General features: G+C 49.8%; 1 protein-coding gene across 7 annotated transcripts in view; it reads right to left on the bottom strand.

Moving 5' to 3' along the window:
* Nucleotides 1-15,389, bottom strand: part of LOC100547960 (protein CEPU-1) — a 294,126-nt gene that overhangs the window by 176,582 nt on the left and 102,155 nt on the right. The gene's annotated exons all lie outside the window — the stretch shown is intronic.

Raw genomic sequence — 15,389 nt, 5'->3', positions numbered from 1 at the left:
CTGCCCTGTATACTCACAAGGTAACTGGTTAGAAAGGGTTTGTAATTGAGAGGGAATGACCTCTGAGGGCCGAGCGGGGGCTGCTCCTCTCACAGGACCTGACATTTTTGCAGATGACATCTCCATCCCAAGGCAGAGCCTTTCGTGCTGGAACACGAATGAATGAACGATACAGAGGAGCTGCTTTATGCAGATCTGCGGGGGGATGGAGGGAAAATAAGAGAGAAAATTAAGGCTCTGATCTGCTGCAATGCTCCTGATCCCTTCCCCAGGGCTCGGACAGCAGCGTGCCAGCAGCTCCACAGCCCCAACCCTGCTGCTACCAGCAGTGACAACGCGTCCCCAGCACAGAGCCCACATCAGCTTTCATGCCCAAGTGCTGCTTTTAAACTTGCAAATGTAACGTGAGTAAAAAAGCAGAGATGAGCGAGGTCTGAATCAGCCTTGAGCACCTCCAGGGATGGGGTACCCACAGCTTCTCTGAGCTACGAGGATCGTTTCCCTTTAGACTGCTATAAGGTGAGATGCCATCTGAGACAAAAGCCTGGGGAAAACACAAAGCTGGTCGAACGAAAGACACCTTTAACACTGACTGAAAGAAAGGCACAACGGTGATTTCAGCTCCCTCAGACATCGCAAAAAATCCTGCAGCACTTTGCTCTCGAGACGCAGACACAGAGGGATCCAGGAGAAATTATTTCTGCCGCTCACAGAAGTCGCTGTGTGATTTTTTATATGTATGAAATCAACACCAGAATATTTGCCTGGATAAACTAATAGAAATTGCTTGTTGGATGAGTTCACCGGCTATAAAACCCCGCAGTTACAAGGTATAATTACAGCAGCTTTTATTTTCCTCAACAACAAAAAAAAATCTTCATTAGAACAGAGTTAAGGTTGTAAACAGATCATTAATTTATAACAACATTATCAGATGGGTTACAGTTATTAAAAGAGCACACACCGAAGAGCCAGGAAAGAGAGGACGGAGAGGTAGAATGGGCTGGATGTTGGAGAGCTGGATTTCATAAATATCACAGGCACTAATAGCAGCAGGTGATGCAGCAAGGATGCAGGAGCTGGGTATTATGGGCTGGCGGGGGGATGCTGGGTTAGAACACAGGGGGTCTGATCACCCCATAAGCTCCCCTTTCCCCTGATACACCCTCAGGTCTGATTTCAGTGGATGGAGTGGGAGAGTGAGAGGCAGAAATACAACCCTGAAAAGCCTTTTAAAGCCGTCCTGGTCCTCCCACAACGGCGCATTGTTAAAAGGGATGTGATTCCAAGGGGACGCAGTGGATCTATGCAGTCAATGCTCCAGCACTTTAGTGGCACAACAACTCAATAGCCTGAATTGACTGCATGAAATTCTATCATTTTACCACTACAAAGAAGGAAAGTAGAGAGAAAAATACAAATAAGAGGGTACATTGCATTTGTCTTTCGTTAGCTCCCTCTGCAAGAGCATCTCAATCCCAACCCACAGCACGCTGTGAGCTGACCCCTCACTGCCCACAAAAAACCAAATGCTCTCAAACCACAGCCCTCTGTGCTCCAGAGCAGCACAGCCTCGACGGCACAGAGCAGCCCCATCCCCTGATTGCCACCTTCCTGCTGATGGAAATGACGTGGCATGTGATTGAAGATGCTCTGAACAAACACCATCGCCACTGATGCCAACTTTTCCTGCCTCCTTCCCAGCCAGGTCACTCAGAGCTCTGCTTGGATGCTGATTTCTCGTTCCCAATTTGCCCGGACTCTGCTCTTCTTCATCAGCAGAAGAGCTCTGAGACCGTGAGCGCAGCAATTGCTCCTCTCCTGCTGATTGGGCTTTGTAGCTTCTGCTTGATGGCAGGAGCTCCGCACCCTTGATCATCCGGCATCTAAGAGGGCTCAAGGGTTCAGAGCATTGCAAAGAACCAGAAAGTATTATTTTCTTCAAGCAAAACCCCTGCCTCGCTTCCCTTCATCTCTTTTTTTCCTGCTAGCTATGGCACGCTGTAATTCAGGGGCTCAGCAGCCACAAAGCACAGCACAGCTGCCCTGCACACACATCTCTGGGCAAAACCTGGGTGTGGGGTCTGCAGGGTGTGGGGAACTGCACAGCAAGAGCCACAGGGGTTGGGATTGGATCATCTCCGAGGCTCCTTTCAACCAAAGCCATTCCATGATTCTGCACCGGAGCCCAGCACCCTGTGCCCACCCAACAGCCCTGGTCCATCCCCACCCCGTGCTGCACGTGGGACCCAACGGTGTCCCTGATGCTGTGACTCCAGGAGGGACCACAGTGCCTCTCCCACTCCAGGCAGTACCTGCCAGCATCTCTCATGGCAGGCAATTGATATTCTACCGAGCATCTTTGGAAAATCATCTGCAAACAAGACGCTGCAGGCTATAAAATCACTGCCTCTCCTTCGCTTTAGATCGCAGCTTAATAAAAGCACAACACAAACCAGCCAAGGGAACGGCCGCTCTTTGCCCAGCCACCTCATCCCTTGTGTATTATTAATCGGTTTCAAGTTGTATCACGGCTTCCTGGGGCGGGAAGGAGAAAGGGTCTCTGGTGGTGGAGGAGGAGACGGTCTTTTCCTCCCAGGATCTGGCAAGAAAAGTCTTGCTGAATGGAGAGAAGAGTGGCACCGAACCTCTGCAGCCCCCACATCCCCGTCCTGCAGCTGAGCAGAGGATCTCTGCCCCACGGGACCCTGCAGGGGGCTGAGGATCACACCAAGCTGCTGCAGCACAGCCTCCACGTATTTCTTTGCTTCCACTGGAAAACTACAATATATTGTCTATTTGGGAGCAGTTTAAATCGGTTCATTTCACACCCGAAATTAACCTGATTTCTTTAATAGGGGATTTTTATTTGGTGTCAAGCCCCAACTATTACACCAAATACCGTGCCCTGGGACTGCAGCTATTAAACGTCCCCTCTGTGCTCTATGCTGAGTGCTGCCAGACGCACTGCTGGGGCGCAGCCTTGGTGGCACTTGGAAATAATGGCTCAATCATCCCTAAACGCCCAGCTATTTACTGCTGCCACCGGACTCGGGAGATATCTCGAAGCAAAAACTGCTTTAAGATCTCCCAAATGGAAAACAAGGCGCTGGGAACTGAAGCCAGGCCATTTCCAGGTGGGCAAATAACAGCACGGATCTGGCCACCCGCTATTCCCTCTGCACACCCTGGGGCAGCGATGGGAGCAGCGTGCCTCCAGCCCCCTCTCCGTGGCCAGAAAAGTGCAATCTGCAAAAAAGCGAGCTGAGATTTGCAGCAAATCCCCGGGGAGGGGGGCAAGCAGCTCTCACAGAAGTGGGGTGCAGGGATTTAATTCCTCCCCTTAGTGCCAAAGCTCAGAGCTGCACTTTGTGGCACGGCTCGCAGGAGGCGTGGGCACCCGGCTGCATCCCGCTCCGCTCCACGCCTGGTTTAGCACCTGACAAATGCCACCCGTTAATTTCCCTCCCCTACCCCTATGCGGGTGCTGCTGACATTTTGCTATTTCCCTGGGAGATTAGCTTGAGCGTAATGAATTTTCCCCAGCCCCTCCTTTTTTTGGGGGGGCCTTCTGGCTTTGCTCGCTCTCAACTCCACCAGCTCCGGGAGCGTGCCCGACACAAGATGAATCGTCCAGAGACTCCTGGAGCATCCTTCTTTACACTTCATGTCTTCCCACAGCGGATGAGAAATAGGCTTTTTCCTCATCCATCATAAGTCAGCATGACAGGGCTGTCGTTCTCCGGTGCTGCAGCGCTGTATCACGCGCCTCCCGGTCCTGCTTGGCTGAGCATCTGCCTCCCTGCGAGCAGCTGGGACCTTTCCGAAGTGCTTTCGATTGTATCAGGGATTTGGGCACTGAGCAGAAGTCATTTCCAAAGTGCTCCTCCCCCCCCTCCCTGTGCCCTGTCACATCCTGAGCAATTCCCTGGAAATGTCACATTCAAATGGGGAAACTGAGGCACGGAGCACACGCGTCGTTCCGTGAGACCAAGAGCAGGGATAAGCATCCACAGACCCTCTTTATTCATCACCCTGCATCCACACACTGCTGCTTCAACATCCCCAGCACAGCTCATGGGAACTCATCTGCTGATGGGGACTTTAGGAACACCGTCATCGCCTCCAAATGCTGATGCACATCGCCAAGCAAAGCCCACACAAGCACAGAAAGCACTGATGCTATTGCACACACGTGGTTCCCAAAACCTGAGTGATGGCATCACAAAAATGTACAATCATCAATTCTTATCTCCTCAATAAACTCCAAGCACTTCGTTTCATTTTCCCTCCTGCAACACGAGCCAAAACACAGCATTTCTGTCTCAGATGCGCTCCGATACGGATGCTGCCATGGCAAGATTATTCACTTATTTAAAAAAAGAAATAAAAATCTGCTATTTCAGATATTTCTCTTGTGTTCGGGATAGAGGGAATCCGGGCTTAGGGCATCACCTGAGCTTCAACAGCAAAACGAGAATCCTAGTCCCCAAAATGAGAATCCAGATCCCCAAAACAGGAATCTTGGACCCCAAATTGAGAAACTTGGTCCTCAAACTGAGAATCCTGGCCCCCAAAATGAGAATCATAGTCCACAAAGTGAGAATTCTGGCCCCAAAAATGAGAATCTTGATCCCCAAAATGAGAACCCTGGTTTCCCAAAATAAGAACCTTTGTCCTCAAACTGGTCCCCAAAAGGAGAATCTTTGTCCTCAAAAAGAGAATCTTGGTCTTCAGAATGAGAATCCTGGTATCCAAAAAGAGAATCTTGGACCCCAAAATGACAATTCTGGCTCCCAAATAAACTGTCTTGGTCCCCAAAATGAGAATCTTAAGTCTTCAAAATGAAACTCCTGGTACACAAAATGAAGATTCTCCTTTTGGAGTCTCATTCTGGGGAAAAGTTTCTCATTTTAGGGACCAGGATTCTCATTTTGGGGGACCAGAATCTTGGTCCTTTGATGAGCATCACGGTTATCCAAAGAAGTTCCTCAAAATGAGAATCACAGCCTTCAAAATGAGAATCCTGGTAGGCGAAATGAAGATTCTCTTTTTGGATTCTCATTTTGGGGACAACTGGCAGCCACCAAACGTCACACCAAACAGCGTGCGTGCAACAACCCAAACCTGGAGGCATCCAACTGCCAATGCTTCACAGCTACAAAGGCAATATTACATAGATAAACCTATTTTTAAACTCTTAGGCTCATTAGTCAAATTCAAGCTGTGTTGCTCTATTAGAAAGGCTCTGATGATGCCGGTTTTATTCCCCATTGGTACCTCATCTCTTCTTTAACGCTTTTCATTTAAAGTTTTCAAACACGTACGCTTAAAACTTTGCTTTCTGTAAATCTGTATTAATGGCAGCTAACTCCCACTGATGCATCACGGCACTGTTGGTCCCCAACCTTCAGCAGCAATCCTGTCTTCAAAACTGGGAGATTTAGAGCATCCTGGGGCACCTTTTCTTTCCAGCAACACCTTTCTGAACCCAAAAAACCTTTCTGAACCTTAAAACAAGCAGTGGGGCTGTGCCTTTGAGCAGGTTCTCACCTCGGTGGAGGAGGACATCTCTCCAAAGCTCTACCAAAACCTCGCAGATGATTCCAAATGAATCACATTGTCCACAAAGACAGCAGGAGAGGAAGCAGAACATCTGATTTTTTTTTTGCTGTGATAAAAAAAAACCCACCACCACACGTTTGGTATCTGCTGAATGTAAACTGCACAGTAATTGGGGACTTCAGATGCTCACAGCTATCTGGAATGGGAGGACAAAAGAAGAGCACTCTGCTGTGAACAATCGGCAAAATAAATCATCCCTCAGCATATGCTAGGGGAAATCAGAAGGAAAACCAAGGACAAACGCTTGGGGATAAATATCCAGAAGGTTTCTATCATCGGAGAGAGGCCAAGGATGGGCAGTGCTCAAAGAACCCAGATTGCTCCTCATCCCCATCAGCGTGAGATGAAGGAGCTCAGCTCGACAGCACTGCCAGCAGCACGGGGAGGGCTGTGGGTCATCCACTGCTTCTGGATGAGAGTATGACCACATCCTGCACCATCCCATCCCACGCAGCTGGAACAGAGCAGAGCAGAGTGGGCAGCTGCCATCACTGCTGGGCCGGGGGCATCCTGCAGCTCCAGGCTGATGGATCAGAAGACCTGACACCATTTGGGCACAGCATCTCCTAGCAGAGCCAACAACACAGACACCAGCCAAAAAAAAACACACAACCTCCAGCTCCTTGGCTTTATCCTGACTCACTTGGGCTTCTTTGCAGGAATGCTGTCTGGGTGGGAGGGCAGCAGAGCTCCACTGGAGGAACAACTACTGCATCTGCACAGCTGGGATCTCCTTAAGAGTTGCAGTGCACCCAGGAAACCAGGTTTCTTCACCCCGCAGCACCTCGGCTGAGCATCTGAGCAGGCTGAGGGCGCACCCAGCCCCAAACCCAAGTTATTATGCAAGTCAGGCAGTGCTCGTGACAATTAGACATCACAGTGCAGGTGCCTGGCTGCCTGCACCTGGGCTGCACACAGCGCTCTGGGCAGATTTGCAAAGCTGCATGTGCCACAATGGGCTGCTCTGCACCCCAATGGGCAGCTTTAGGGTTACTGTTCCCTTTGCCTCCATTCCCCACCTGCTTCAGAGGCGGTGGGAGGGCTGCAAGTTGCTCTGAGACCACGAACAAGCAATGTGAGCTACTGCAACTCTTCACACAAACCTCAGCGGGGTGCAAAAAGCCCCACCAAAGGAAACCACCCGAGTGACTCAGTTCAGCTCCCAGGCTCCAAAGGCACCCCAAGTCCTGGCTAACGACCTCTCCCATCTCACTAATCAGTGCCAAGAGCTGATTTCAGATGACTTTGGAGGCAGGCAGGCTCCTGGCAGCAGTGTGGACGTGGGCTCTTCCAGCCCTCTCTCCTCATCAGAGTTACTGTTTTGGGTAATGATGAAGCAAGGGAATTGATTTGAAGCCTAATGAATAATCAGCCACCATCAATAATTGTAATCACTAATCTGGTGCAATTAGAGGCAATTATAATAAATGCAATTTCCTCCCGAGCTGCTAACGAACTGCAAAAATATGAATTGACTCGAGCTGGCTGCCTGTGATTTATGCAGTTGCAAGATCAAGGATCCCATTACGCCAATGAAAGCTCTTAAAGGAACAGGGAACGGGGTCTGTGGCCCTCTTCCATCCCTCACTGCCAACAGAGCCACAAAACTTTAGAAGTCCTAAAACAGCTCCACAAGGGCACGAAGCCCTTTGGTTGCTGCCCTTTGCCCACACACGAGGCCAAGTACATCCAGGCACACAACAGACCCCGTCAGCTCATGCTCCCGTTGCAAGATGCCTGGCAAACCAGGATCACGGGCACCAGGCGAGGTGACACGTGTCACAGCCATGTGCGAGCAGAGATTGCCACCTATTGGCACAGCAGCACGTGCTATGGAGGAGATCACCGCATCCCCCGATACAGATCAGCAGTTCAAGCAGTGGGTTTGTGTAATTGGGGAGATGAAGCAGCGGACTTCCAGTTGCCTATTATCCTTGGGATGCAGTTAAAGGCGGCATTTCAAAGTGCCTTTTAATTTCAAGAGCCCGCGATGACACGCACAGCCTCCACTTGAAAAGGTGATAAGCGCAAGAGTGGGATCTGACAAGAGTTTTTGAGATGAAAAGCAAGCAGACAAGCACTTTTTCCTCCCAAACGCGATGGAAAGTGAAAGATCTCGGGGGGGAAAAAGCGCAACTCACTTCCTCAAACAGAAGAGTTGAAATGAATGGAAGAATGGAAAACACCAAAACGACAAATTCTGAGGATTTCATAAGGCCAGAACTTCTCTACTAATTTGGGTAGTCACCAAGGCTGGATTTTGCCAACGGAAGGCTTAATTTCTGTAGAACAGCACAGATATCAGATCTCCAGTTTCAAAACACATTTGATGGCACTGAGGAAACAGCAGCTGCCATCGGGCAGGATCACACCATTGGGATCCAATGGGTCAGTCCCAAGCTGGAGAGACATCACAACAGCACAACCAGGCATGCAAATAAATGGACCTCCAGGAGCATCCCCCCCCCCCACTGTGAGCCATTATTCTCCTTGGAGTCAATAGCTCCCACCCTGGTGTCGGTAAATCTCAGTGCTCACCTCCAGAGCAATCAATACCTGCTTATTATCAGTCGGTAATTGTTACAAAAATTTAATCAAGTGTCAATAAAAGAGAGGAACAAGTTTATTGCAGGAGCAGGAGAATTTCAAACACAACGTATGTCACTGACCAATTACCCAGTATTCTTGACTTCTGCTGCTACTATTTATTATTTGGGCAACTGCAATACTCAGAAGATTCAACCTCGGCTTTTTGCAAGACAAACTCTGCACAAAGAACAAATCCACCACCGTTGTCCAAACTGTGGCAAAACAAACCATCAAATACATTGTACTATGGTACAGGCAGTACTAGAATGGTACTGACTGGTCTGGAAATGGTCGCTGCAATGAGTCCAGGACCAAACCTATAGCTGCTAAGTGAGCTCTGAAAAACGGAATGACAGATGGGATGCTGGCTCCCAGATGGAATGAACATTGGAGGAGGCTGGTAGGAGGTCAGGGGCTCTTGGAGGGGGGAAAGAAAAACAAGAGGGGGATGTCATATATCAGGTTTTTTATTAAGTCTTTTGAGAATCTCTCCAAGGTTGGATATTGGGGAAATGTTTTCAGATAGAGCAGTGCTGCACTGCACAGCTGCCCAGGGAGTGGGGGGTCACCATTCCTGGGGTGTTCCAGAGCCGTGGGGATGTGGCACTGAGGGATGTGGGCAGTGGGCACGGTGGGCTGGGGCTCTCAGAGGTTTTTTCCAGCCTTAACAATTCTATGATTCCTGCCTTGTCTTCCATTTGCCTTCTGGTCTTTAAGGCTGCCAATTCTGAGCTTTCCAAGAATCCACTGCCTTTCTGCCATGCAACGCAGCCATCCACACAGGGGTGGAAGCAGCAATGGCAGTGAGTGTGCCACGGAGCTGCTGCACAGAGCCTAGCAGGCCTGGAAATCCTGGGTTATATTTATGAGAACCTCTGGGAATGTTGCTACAGAAGTCTGGCTGCTCTGCTGCCTCTCCTGCTGCCCTCTTACCAGTCACCCTTCGCACGCACAGAACTTCAAAGTTACCAAATCACTCTATTCCCATGTGCTCGTTCCCTCCCCCTCTCAAAAAAAAAAATAAAAAAATAATAATAAAAAAAAAAAAAGCAGATTTGTGCCTGAGGATTCCTTCCACACCGTAACAGATCCTATTTAATTACCCAGCAACAAACAGCACCGCCACCACCTTAACGATGCGGGAGCAACACACAAAAAGAAACACCAAAAAAAAAAAAAAAAAAAGGAGGAAAAAAAAAAAGAAGTCCTCTGCTTAAATTTCCAATCGTGAAGAGCTCTGTCCCCCCTGCGGCACAAAACAAGTAATAAATATGGAAATCCGTAAAGCCGCGCACGCAGCAGCTCCGCACGGAGCGCGTTTGTTCATCGCTCCCCCGCGTCCCACACACACTCCTCCCCGTCCCCGACCCATTTGTCTCTTTGCAATACCCCCACGAATGCCAGCACTGTGCCAAAAAAGCCCTTCCGGGCTGTTCCTCAACGCGGCAGCAGAATGGCAGCTGTCATTTGCTCTGAGTCCAACCAGCACAGCGGCAGGGTGAAGTTTGCTCCGAACACCGAAGCCTTTCTGCTTGCATCCGTTTCCACTTCCTCCCAATTCCGTACTATGAGATGCAATCAGATGAGTGCAAATAAAGCAATTAAAGAAATCTCACGGGAATCGCAAACGGCCACTGATACCAATCAGCTTCGAGAGGGTCCTGGCACCCAACCTGCACAATATTTCATTTCAAGAGTGGTTGGTTGGTTATTTTTCCCCATCCAAGCGTGGAGCTGAAGCTCAGATCTGATCAGATTTGCACACGAGGACAGCGATGCTCTACGTCCACCAAAGCACCAAGCGCTCGCATTGCAGAGCAGTGGCACTATGCACACACATACAAAAATGCTTTTTCACATTCCTGCCACCCACGTTTACTCCCAGCAAGCACCAAGGACCAACTTTGCTCCCCCCCACATCCTGCCTTGTCCCTGTCCTCCTCCACCTCCTCCTCCTCCCAGCGCTCCCATCCACACCAGGTGGACCACAACCACTTCCAACTATTTACACAGCCACCCTGCTAGAATCTTTTCCAGCCTTAACAATTCTATGATTCCTGCCTTGTCTTCCACTTGCCTTCTGGTCTTCAAGGCTGCCATTTCTGAACTTTCCAAGAATCCACTGCCTTTCTGCCACGCAACGCAGCCATCCACACAGGGGTGGAAGCAGCAATGGCAGTGAGTGTGCCATGGAGCTGCTGCACAGAGCCTAGCAGGCCTGGAAATCCTGGGTTATATTTATGAGGCTGACAACACCTCCCAGACCCCCAATCCACCCCCAGCCCCACACCACCGTGCCCACTGCCCACGTCCCTCAGTGCTGCATCCCCGCAGCCCTGCAACAGCCTCAGGGATGGTGATCCCCCACTCCCCAGTAATGGCATCGCAGCTTATTTTTAATTGTGCTGGAACCAAATTGTTATTTAAACTTCAGATCTCGCTTCTCTCCCCCAAGACCCCTTTAATTCCTCCCAGATGTTAATTATAGCGAAATGCAAAGCTGCAAAATTTCAGACTGGCTGCAGAAAACCCCTCCGGCCGGATCCGGAGCGGATGGGAAATCAATGCAGCCGCTGAGCTGCAGCAGCCAACAGTGGTGCACAGACCATGCAGACCCCTCCCCACCCCCAATTTCAGGTACAAGAACCACCTGCTACCCACAGCTCTGCGCGGACCCCACTTCCCACAGGACCAAAGTGATTTTAAAGGCCTAATTCCCATTTTCCCAACGCATTCAGCAGCTGGGAGACTTCAGCCCTGCTCGCTTCTAATTAAACACTGCAATCCTCCGAATCTCTTCCGAAGCCTCTGCCCCATTACTGCTGTGCCCTCAGTGTCTGCACCTTTGGCCTTACATCTGTCCCCCATTCACCGCTCCTCACAAATTCCTCATTGCCTGCAAAGATTTATCCGGGCAGATTTGTCAGCGTTTTCATATTTATTCGCACCTGCACGATATAAATTGAATTGTGGGCTCCTTCCATCAGGACTCACACACAGATAATGCTTTTCTATTACATCTGTACACGGGAGGCAGGACTCACTCCATCCTTTCAGATGGGTTTTGGAGGTTGGGCTACTGGATTACTTTGTGTTTTCTCCTTTTTTTCTAAATGCCCATCACGGCAGGCTGTGGCATTCTGGTGGCTGACTTGATAACCCTTAGGATATGAAAGGGAATGGGAAAAGCAGAGCAAAAACACCACTCCTTCCTCTCCTCCCTACTGCGGAGCAGCAGCGGATGCAACCCTTAACAAATCGATTTGTCAGAAGGAGAGGGACCACACACAGCACTAAGAAAATAAGAATTATTAGGCAGCTTTAAACGTGGAGAAATGGATACCTGTAAACTACACAGAAAACACACCGCTGGCAGAACCCTGTGGGATTTGCACTGCTCTTGCACAGCGTGGGTGCAACACGGCATCCCAGCCTGCACCGAACAGTCCAGCAAGAACAGGGCTGGCCTTAGAAGCACAGAAGCATAGAATCACTGAGGTTGGCAAAGACCACTAAGAGCATCTAGCCCAACCGCCAGCCCATCACCACCATGCCACCATGCCCACTAAAGCACGCCCCTTGATTTCCATGTCTGGGTTTTTAAGCCCTATTTTATGCTCCACCTCACAGTTCCCTTCTGCTGGATGCAGTGTGCAGACGTGGCCAGCCATCCTCAAGCCAAAAACCCACTTTTGGAATTGGCCACATCCCATCTGCGTGCTGCAGAGCATCCCTGGGCAGGACAGCTGGCAGGTTGTCCTCCTATCCCACACGTCCCTCATCTCAGCATCTCTTTACCCCTGGGAGCCACCCTGGGGGGACGCAGCGATGCACCCCACAAAGGCACGCAGCCCTCCTGGGCCCCAGCCTTGCCCAAAGCAATGGGATGTTAACTCGCTTCCTCCACGCCACATTAACCCCACCTCCACAGTCCCAGGGAGAAGCAGGGCTTTCGCCTAATATGTATTTAAAGATCGAATGTATGTATGTATTTCCAAGCATCAGCCACCCAGACACACGGCTAATCCACTTCCAGACATTTCCCCAATTATCCCAGGGTCTTCTGCACAGCCCATTACCCCGTAGATGTTACTAAGTGCTGCATAAACAACCCTCTCTGCTGTGATGCTGACACTTTGGCGTGTAAGTATAAGCGTGCTGCAGTAGGACAGCAAACGGAGCCGTAACACACACAGCAGCAGACTCCCCCCACTGAGAAAGCCATTAACGCCAGCACGGCAGAGCATTGTGCCCGAGCCCAAGCAGCAGAAAATCCCCTGCTCCCAGCTGCTGCCTCCACCCTGCTCACGGCATCTGTCAAGGAAGGGCTTTGCCCTGCAGCCCCATAAATTTTGGGGGTGGTTGCATCGATTCTGCTGAGCTCACCCGCATGATGCTCTAAGCCCAACACTGGTTAGGGAAAACTCCATTTTCCCAGCTGCCCGTGCAGGAAGAAAATTCCCTCTATCCTTATATGACAGTTAATTGTGTGCCGTTCCACACCATTTTTTTTCCATGCTGCCAATGACCTTTAGTGTTGTGCTCCCTGCTCTGCCCCACCTGGCGTGGAGCATCACTCCCAGCTCATGGGACAGCAGGGACATGGAGATATCCTTGGGATACCCTCTGTTCCTCCTCTGGATGTACTGGGCTGCCATGTTCCTGGCATGGCTGGAGTTCCCTTGAGCTCCTTGGATGGATGCATCATGGTTCAGTGGGCATGGTGGAGATGGGCTGATGGCTGCACTATGTGATCTCACTGGTCTTTTCCAACCTTAATGATTCTGTGATTCAAAGTGCCTGCGCTTGGCTGGGGGTAAGCACAGCAAGGTTGGGAGCAAGGGAAGAGGAAGAAGGGCATCCAAGGGGCCAACTGGCTCCGGCCCCAGCAAAAAAAAAGGACCAGCAGCATCACTGCTCTCTGCCAGCAGCTCCAAGACAAGGCTTAGGGGCATCATCACATGAGCCACCTCCCAGCTCTAAATGCCACCACGTGCTTTTCCCCTCCCCCCTCTCCATTGTTTTTAAGGCAGACAGAGTGTTAATTAAAAAGGCAGAAATCAATTGCCCTCATCTCCCCATCAGAAGCTCCTCTGCATGCAAGGATTAAAGCCTGCTTCTACTTTAAGTCAATTAGAGATAAGGGGAAGCTGACATTTCTACAACCCGCCTTATCAAACCGCTTGAAAACTGCTCAAGATTAAAATGTAAAAAGATTATTTCTTCAGTTCTCTGCCTCAGTCCCTTTTTATTTTTTTTTCCCCCTTCTAATTATTCACAAGAAACCCAAAAATCGGTCACCAACAGCCCAAGATGTGACAGGGGGTTACTGGAAATTCCCCCCTGGGACAGGGGCTGGTGTGAGCACCCCACCAGGATGCTGCCATCCCCAACACGGGGCAAAATTCACAGTGCGACTGCAGCAGCTCCCCGTGAATGGGCTGACGTGGAGGGTATGGCTCCAGCCCTTTGGCTTGGGGATGTCCCTCCAAAAGGGACCCCAATGCAGTGCTGCTCAGAATGGGAGAGAGCAGCGCTGACAATGCTAAAATAACCCGAATCCGAGTTAGCTTTCCTGATGGGAAGGAGCTATCTGATGAGATGGGAACGGCTGCATTCCCCCCACCCACCCCCTTTTTGTCAATCTGTATTCCCCTCCAAACGTGTGATCTGGCAGGCGGAGAAAAGAAGAGAAAATATTAAAGTTTCATATCAAAACTGGTTGGGGATTTTTCCGGAAATACTCAAAATGTTCGAAACAAACTGCAACAGGAACAGAGGGATTTCAGCGGCGTTTCTAACAGAGGATAAAAAAAACCATTTCAGCAGTGCCTGCAGGAAGCAGAATGTTCTCCTTTCCCCAAAGCTGCGGTGCCACCACGGAGCCACCAAACCTCCAATTGCTGACACATCCCCAATTCCATGGGAGCATCCCCACCGGTAACCTCCAAAGGGAGTGGGAGATGGGACAGACAGATCAGTGCTCCTCTCAGACACACACTAAGAAGATGAAAAGGGAAAAAAAAAATGGGAAAGAAAGGGACCAACAGATGTTCTCTGCTTGCCCTGCATGGCAAGATGGGCAATTCCTTTTGGCAAAGCCACACCAAAGGGTACTCAGTGGGGAAGCAAGAAGCACAACGCTTCTCACCCTTGCTAAACCCAACGCAATGCTGGCGTTCCCACTTCTGCCCACCCCAGTGAGTGCTCCAGACCCCCAGCACACCCACACCCAACCCCTACGTAAGGACTTCATCGGTTCAAACCCTTACAGATTTATAAAGCGCTCGCAAAAGCTCCTGCATGGGAAATACTCCAATGTCACTGGAAACGTCAACTATAACATATTAAATCTCTCGCTCTTAAAAAAATAATAATATGAGATTATGTCCCAGGAGGAAGTTTTCCCACTAGACTTCTCTATTCTTACAAAAACGATCTAGCATCACTTAACGGCTCATAAATTCCATCTCGCATTAAGCGGATATTAAACATGTATTTATAAAGGTTTAAACAGATCTGTTCACTTAATTTTCAGTTCTGCTTTAGGCAAAAAAAAAAAAGGCATCGCAATCACGAGGGAATCCTGCTGTGGCTGACGGAGGAGGATCTGCTTCAAAGGGACCGGGGGACGCATGGGGACATAAGAGCTGGCACTGCAGGATGGTGCTGATGGATGGGTCCATCCTGCAGAAATTCACGGACACCAGTAGGTCATGGGGACTCACCAGTTAAGCACAGGACATGACTGGCTTGCCTTTAAAAGGGGTAAAAACCGTTTAATTCCCCATTCTACTGTACAGAGAAGATCTTTGATGGCAGCAAATTGCTGTTGGTCTACTGAACGCAATTACGACCCGTGGATTTGGCTCTCCAAGTCCTACAACAACTCACTCAGAGAACAGAGCTTCCTTCTGCCCATACTGAGCCTCGCAGAAAGCTTTCTCCCTGATGGACCCTCAGTGGATTATTCTTAATTACCACAGCACAAAACTCATGAAATTTGGTTCTTCAGCTGCTGCTTTGTTCAGAAGTCTTTGGCCAATCCACCCTAACAACTCTTCCCAGCATCAAGGGGCAAAACTCAGTCAGACTGAATCATGGCTAAATTTCTCCTGGTTTGTCACAAAACTGGGAGGTGTTGCTCTAAACCAACTTAAGAACACCTGAGTTTG

Source organism: Meleagris gallopavo, chromosome 26, assembly GCF_905368555.1.
Source record: "Meleagris gallopavo chromosome 26, MGAL_WU_HG_1.1, whole genome shotgun sequence".
Taxonomy (NCBI): domain Eukaryota; kingdom Metazoa; phylum Chordata; class Aves; order Galliformes; family Phasianidae; genus Meleagris; species Meleagris gallopavo.
Note: the sequence above shows the minus strand (reverse complement) of the source record. Positions and strands in the feature narration are given on the sequence as shown.